Below are 8,064 nucleotides of genomic sequence, written 5' to 3' on the forward strand. Positions count from 1 at the left end.
GGATGAATGTTAATGGTTTATGAAGGCATGGGTCAATTTAAATCCAGACATCTAAATTTAGGTCAGGTGTCCTATATCCAAGGGCAATCCCAAGTACACTCTTGTCTCATGTAGGTTCTCTCTGCAGGCACACTGTAACCTGAGCCCCTCCCTGAAGAATGAGGTCTCAGATGGGCTGGGTGGACCTAGGAGACTGTGTGGGCTGTGACTGAGATCACCTCCACGAATGTGGGTATCAGCAGTGGAAAAAAACAAAGAATAGCTCAGCCCATGTGTTACTGGTATCCTGCAATGCCAGCAGCAGCCACTGCCAAGAGGCAGGAAAAGAGCTCCTCTCAGAGCATGTCCAGGAGCCCCCTGCTATTGGGTGATTTGGTGTGTATAGCATGCAGCTCTGGATTCTGCCTGGCAGCCTTTGCAAGATAGTTCAACCTGAATCATAACAAGATGCTAACCAGGCAGGCAGCATCTGTTATCTCCTAGATGCCTGCATGGCAGTGCTTTTTCCTAGCTGCTGCTTGCACTGGCCAAGTGATGCACAACATACTTGGTCCCACAAGCTGGTGAATGCGCTTCAGTGCAGTATGACCTCAATGGGAGCCAAGGGCCCTCCGCACCTTGCAGGGTTAAGCATTGCTGCAAAGACATTTCTTAAGATCTTCACTATTAGAGCTGGGGGAGAGGTTGTCTTCCTCTCCCCATTTTGGTGCATGGACATCATGCTTTTAAGTACACTTTGGGCGGCCTCTGGTTCTTTCCTTGCACCTCTGTTTTCCACAGTAGGCAGGGCATGGCCACACTAGGTTCTCCTCAGAAAACTCCCCTTCACAAAGTTAAACAGTACAGGTACAAACAGAACATAAAATAAAAGAGAAGTCAAGGGCAAGCAGGAGGCATCAACTAGGGGGAACAGAGATATGTTCAGATGGGATCTGAAAATACCAGGAGACCCACTGTGGGCGAGAGATGTAGGAAGGTTCCTCTAGATAGCTGCAGAGGAAAAGGCTAAGGTGGATTGTGGGAGGAGATACACAGGAGGCCTTAGCTAGATGGGTGAGAAGGGAAGGAGAGAGAAGATTTACGCAGTGGCTGGAGGGTTCATTGAACAGTGAAGGTGATTTTGAACTGGCTCCTGAAGTGAAAGTCTGATGGTGAGATCGGTGGGTGATGCTTCCTTGTATTTATGTGAAGGTGGGCAGCAGGGTGCTATGGGCTGGGATGTGGGGAAGCCATTGGGAAGGGAGCTGCAGTAGCTAGGGCAAGAGGAGATGAATGCCTGGACGAGGACACCAGTATGGCGGAGTGGAGGCAGTAGCACTCGTGGGTTATGTTGCTAAGGTGGCGATATGATGAGGTGGGAGCCGGAAAATACAGGGTTGAGATTCACATCAAGAGTATAGACAGTAGAGTCCAATGGAAAGACCAAGTCAAAGAGGGAGGCAGACAGAGGAGATAGAAATTTCTTGGCAGGTGCTTCTCTCCCAGCCTTCGGAGAGCTTTAGCTGCAGGGAGTTAAGATGAAGCCACATGTTCCCTTGGCCAAGTGAGGCGGAGAGGAGGCATCAAAGGAAGCAGTGCATATAGAACATTCAGGATCGTGCACCAAAGTGCACACTAAGGCTACAGACAGAGATTATAAATCTGACCTGTCAGCTGTGTTAAGAGTCAGAGCAGAGACCCAGTAAGGGGGGCTTGGATCAATGTTTAGAAAGCTTCATAGCGTGTGCCTGGGATTTTCAAAGGAGCTCAGGAGAGCTAGGCACCCAACGTCTACTGAATTCCAACAGGAGCTGGGCACCTAACTCCCTTAAGATCAGGGGTCTCAAAGTCCCATCCCGCGGGCCATCTGCGGCCCAAGAACCTCCCCACAGCAGCCTGCTGCTGGCAATGTCTGCTGCAGGCGCCGCCCGCTGCAGCTCCCATTGGCTGGGGAAGAGGGCCAGAGATACCATCACTAGTCGCTGGGCAGAGTCAGCCATGGAGGCAGCATCATTAGTTGCCGGGCAGAGTCAGCCATGGAAGCAGCATCACTTTTTTCCACAATGACTATAATCAAGTCTAAATACCGAACACAACTATCTGATGCACACCTTTCTGCAATCCTGAAGCTTTCAACTGCTCAGTCACTGAGGCCAAACATCAACAAACTGACAGGTGTCTGGCAAACAAACACTAAAAACTCTCTGGCAGACGAAGAACTGTATACAGTTGTATGACCGTTTTATTATTTCTAAGAAATTCGAAATAAAAAATACAATATAAACGTTTTCTTTTCTGAACACCATCTTCAGTGACATTATTGGCCCGCTGGGAGGATTTGAGGACTGGCCCTGGCCCTAAGGTAAATTGAGTTTGAGACCCCCTGCTTAAGATCCTCAGGTCATCCCAGCCTCTAGCTATTCAACGGGCTTTGCTATCACACGTGGAATAAAAGAAACCGTTAAAACTGGAGGCCTCCAAATGCCTCTGCTCAAAGCTCTGATGAGCTCCTCCTTGTAGCTCTAGGTTTAATTAGTTTTCATTGCAATATTAATGATCAAAACAAACCATTTTAACTTTCCTGTTGCACAGCTGGAATCCTCTTATTTAGCATTCTGTCTCTATAAGGGACTCACACAAACTTCCTTTCCCCCCACTCCCATTTGGGCCATTAATATGCATTAAAATCACAATCTCACTTGCTCTAGAGCTTCCAACCTGCTATATAGCTCTCATCATTTCCCAAAATGTCAGGGTCGAACTAATCACACAGCCTCATCCAAATAATATAAAGATGGATCACTCCACGGTTTTGACGATGATGGTGATTAATATTTCATTTATTTACAGTATCAACCTTTATGAAGAGTATGCACATTTCTCTGGGCATACGTATGCTGTGGCAGTAAGACAGTAATTCATATTACAAGAATTCATAATTTGTTACCCACTATCAGCAGCAAATGGAACCAGCTCCCAGTCAGCTATCAGCGACTCCCAGAAACATGTGCCCTAGTATTCCCAGCACAGGCCTACCAGCCAGGCATCCCAAAGTTCTTCCACCAGGTCCCAATGGACGGGGGTCCAGCTCACAGCTCTCTCTAGTAGAAACATTGAGCAAAAGACAATCAGAGACAGTAAGACGTTTGTCACCCCCTGTTGAGTTGTTGCCCCCCAGCACATCTGGGATTCTGCAGTTGTATCACTTTGGGCTAGGATTTTGTAAAGGAGGCATGGTTGGACCTGGAGAGTACTTGGATGGGGGACCTTCGAGGAAAAGCCCAACCACTGCTGGAAGTGGTGTTGGTTATTCAGTAGATGGGGCTCTCCCCTCTGACTCAGTGCGGTAACTATGCCCCAGGTGGCTTTAGGGTCACTGTCTCCTTAGGGGAGCCATCTTCCAGCTAAGATACAAGACAGAGAGTCATGGCCATCAAAGGTCTCTTGGCAGTTTTTGCAAGGGTAGAAATGTGGCCAAATTCATTTGTTACTAGTTTCAATGAATATTCTGCACTTCCCATCCTACACTCTGTCATGTAGCGGTGCTGTGCACTATTAAATAGCATCTGTGTTCCACCTAGTGAACGTCTGCATATTTAGTGGGGAGTGAAAAGAGTCTTCTATGCAGTTTGTAAATAGTTTGTGGATCTTTCATGCTGAAGGATACTAGAGAAATGTTAACTTAGCACCTGCTTAAGGTCTGAGATTGAGTCCTTGTGAAAGGCACTCTCCTTTTCCTTGTGGAGTTGGTGTGACACAGAGCTAACTGCAGAAGTTGCACAACATAATTTAAAGCAGTCTAGTTTCAGAACCAGACTCTTCCAGTATAGACCAGGGGTCGGCAACCTTTCAGAAGTGGTGTGCCGGGTCTTCATTTATACACTCTAATTTAAGGTTTCGCATGCCAGTAATACATTTTAATGTTTTTTAGCTGTATTGTAAAATAAACAAGGTTTTCAAAATGTTTAAGAAGCTTATTTAAAATTCAATAAAAAAAGGTTGATCTTATGCTGCCGGCCTGCTCAGCCCGCTGCTGGTCTGGGGTTCTGTTCACTTAGGCCGGCAGTGGGCTGAGCGGGGCCGGCAGCCAGGACCCTGGCTGGCAAGGGTCTGGCAGCCAGAATCCCACACCGGCAGCAGGCTGTGCGGGGCCGGCGGCTGGGACCCCAGACCAGCAGTGGGCTGAGCGGCTCAGCCCACTGCCGCTCAGGGTTCCATCCACTGGCTCCTGCCAGCCGGGATCCAGGCTGCCGGACCCACTCAGCCCGTTGTTGGTCTGGGGTCCTGGCCCTGCCCACATACAGTGGGTACCTACCTTCTCCCTGGTTCTGGCCCATTCTCTTCCTTTCTCTGCACTGAGCTGAGGGTGGGAGTGCACTGCGCACAGGGCTGGGGGCAGGCAAAACAGACACCTACTGTCTCTGTGAGACTGGGGTGCAGGCAAGGGATGAACCTCGTTTGTCAGGAAAGACTGGGTGAAGCCCTATTGGATGGTGCTGAGAGAAAAATTAAGAGTGGCATATACTCATGGGGAGGAGCAAACTTGTCCAGTGGCCAGAGTACCTCTGGAGACTAGGGACACACTTGGATGGAAGCCAGTTGGGGTGGTCAAGACCTTGCCCCAACTGGTATTGATTGTGACAGACTGGGACCCTTTTCCTTTAAGGGAGGGGAAGAACCCCTGTGAGCCTAAGCGGCTAGAAAGGGCAAAACCAAAACAGGTGAGGTGCCAAAGAATAAGGCAGAGCGCACAAGGAGGGCTAGAGAATGAAGAAATGGGACATACTAGACAGCGGACAAGCCATGAAACCAAAAGCCTGGGAGAAGATCCCAGAGTAGAGGAGAATGAAAAGGGGGTAAATGTAGAACATGACTTAGCAAATAAAGAAGGCCTATGGGGAGGCAAAAATACTGAGGGCCAGAAGGACCTGGGACAAGGTCAAGCGGATGTGGATGTTGAAAGTAACCTGGGTGAGGGAGCAGAAAGGGAGACTTTTTCTGAGCAGAGGAGGAGTCCCATAGGGGAAAGGGTTGCCCTGGCATAAGGACAGCTGGACAGAAATGGAGACGTGGGGGTTACCCTGCTGCCAGAGTCCACCTTGTGCAGATGGAAGGTGGATGTGGCCTCCACAGAAATGCCAGACAGCCAGGGGAAAGAAGCCTAGTTCATGAGAGGGGACAGTAGCCTCCAGAGGAACAGTAGAGCCTGAGGGAGGAGAGAAGACCCTGGTAGAGGAAAAAAATGGGGGGAGATGTGTGAGCAGCCTATGGTGACTCACCACTCTGTGCACTTTGTCAGTGTCCCCGCGTGAGGTAAATTGATGAGGTAGTTCCAGTACTAAGGGTTTAACTAATTACCTGGGTGATTCAGCTAATCAGCTGGAAACAGGTAAAAGAGAGGCAGGAAGAGACAGTAGGAGGGAGAGGGCTGGAAGGAAGGACTAGAGAAACTCAAGCGTACAGATCTCCAGTCCCCCTGCTCTGTGCCTTGGTAGTAGGTAAAAGACTTGGGGAAAAGCCTTATGCTGCAAGGAACTAACACATATAAAGCACATTGTAAATAAAACACTTGGGGTTGAACCAGTCACTGGCAGATAGGAGGAGAGGACTGTTTGGGGTAAGAATCCAGGGTGAGGGAACTCTGCCCTGAGACACCTTCTCTCACCTCTACCTTTCTGAAGTTGAGAAGGAGAGTCAAGGAGATCAAAACTGCCTGCTGGAGCAGTGTGCCATTAAAAATCCTGCCCGGCCTGGCCTGCTCTTCTCCACCATCCGCTCCCCCCGCGGGGGCAGGGGGCAGAAGCATAGGCATGCGCATGGGGTGTGCCCAGGCACACCCTGATGCAGGGGTGGGCAAATGGCCCCACTCTCCTGGCGCGGCAAGCCACGGGGTCCACACTCCCTGGCTGGAGTGCCCGGCCGAGCGCAGCAAGCCGCCGGCCCCTCCCCCGCCTTCCCCCCTCACATACACTCAGCCCTCTGCCCTGAGCTCCGCAGCCCCGCACACCCCCCAGGCCCCTGCTCTGAGCCCTGTATCCCCCTCATACACACCCAGCCCTCTGCTTGACCCCTTCACCCCCCCCCACGACCCCAGCCCTAACTCTGGCACCCCCACACATACCCAGCCCCCCCGCCCTGACACCTGCACCCCCCCTCACATGCCCCCAGCCCTCTGCCCTGACTTTTGCACACACCCCACATACCCAGCCCCCCACACCTCATGCACCCCCCCACATCCTGACTCTTGCACCCCCCACATCCCCATCCCCACCCTGAGCACCAAATGGGAGCTCCTGCACACACACACACATTCCCACCTGCACCCCTTGCACCAAATGGGAGCTGCCCAGGTAAGTGCCCCACACCCAAACCTCCTGCCCCAACCCTGAGCCCCCTCCCTCATTCTAGCTCCTGGCCAGACCCTTCACCCCCAGGTGCCCTGCACCCCCACACTGGTCACATATAATTTGTCAGTGTATGGGTGGGGTCTCCTCCTTACCCTCTCGCTTTTCCTATGGCCTGACCATCTGTGATCCTCCACCTTTCCTTCCTGGGTTGTGTCCTTGCAATAGACCGGTGATTGTTAGGGACTTCTGCCTCCATGAGTTTCCATGGCTGCTTCTAAGGTGACAAGTTGATGTCTCCTCACCCAAGCCCTAGTGACCTTGGGGATACTCTGTAACAGTTGCTCCAAAATGGTAGAGTCCATGACCTCCCTGATACCTCAGTCATCTGGCTTTAGCTGCCTAGTTGCCCCATCTGATATTTTTTGGGCAAAGGCCCTCAGTTACATCTCCTCTGACCACCTTGCCACTCAAAGCTTCTGTCTAGACCTTTCTATAGGCATTCGATCTAGGATGGCAGCTTCTATAATATCATAATCAGCTATGTGCGTATCACTCAGTACCAGATCAGAGGTGTGGGTTTCACCCAAGCAGTAGGGAGCCAATCGGAGGCCCCATGCCCTCTTCTCCCATCCCACTCATGATGCCTCCCTCTCAACTGTTAATAAAAAGGCACCAGAATTGTCTGTCAGGCCCATTTTACACAGAACTGTGCCCACCACCCGGTTCTCACCCCCTGCCAGGGGACTCACCAGCTTCTCCAAGAGCTATTGTGGCACCTGCACGTGGCCTGAAATAAATCACTGGAGGTTCTGTGGTTGTTCTGCCCGCCAGGATAACTAGGACTGCCTCTCTTGTCACCGAGTCTGCAGAAACTCTTGAAGAGGTTTCTGTTACTCCTCCTGCTAATCTGCTACCCAGCACACCAGTTCCTCCATGCTGCCCAGTCCACCAAACCTTCTCATCAGCTCCCTTCTCCAACACCGGAGAGTGGGATATCCCGGACAAGCCCCCCCCACTTGTCACTGGGCAGGGCTCCCTCACCCTGGATTATTTCTGCAAACAGTACACACACACACACACACACACACACACACACACACACACACACACACACACACACACACACACACACACCAGTGGCAAGTTCAACCCCATGGGCTTTATTTGAGGAGCTTTATAAATGTTCATTACCCACAGCATAAGGCCTTTCCCTCAAGTCTTTACCTGCTACTGTTACCTGGGGTTCTTTTAACCCAAAGCTCTTGGTAACTTTACTCTGTGCGAGGAGGTGTCAGGAAATAAATCTGGGGAGACACGGCCGTCCGACCAATAGATGGCTGGCACAAACAGGACAACACAAGAGTGCTTTCACTTAAAGCTAAACTTTACTAGTCTCAAGCACTTACACTCGTCCGCAACAAGATTAGTAAAACACCCCCAATCCTTGATAATTACCAAAGCTAAATGTGGTTTTCGAGTGACACAGCAGCAGGCTTCTGGTGGCCAAATCTTCCGTCTGCTGGTGGCGACCGCAAGATGTATCCAGAGGGAGAGTCCAAAAGAGTCCCCAAACGAGTCCAACTATCTCAAGCTTTTTCCCCTTATTTATACATTAGTAATAGAATGACATGTCCCTTAAAGAAACCTTGCATCTGAAGAAGTGAGGTTCTTACCCACGAAAGCTTATGCTCCCAATACTTCTGTTAGTCTTAAAGGTGCCACAGGACCCTCTGTTGCT

Source organism: Chrysemys picta, chromosome 7, assembly GCF_011386835.1.
Source record: "Chrysemys picta bellii isolate R12L10 chromosome 7, ASM1138683v2, whole genome shotgun sequence".
Classification (NCBI taxonomy): Eukaryota; Metazoa; Chordata; order Testudines; family Emydidae; genus Chrysemys; species Chrysemys picta.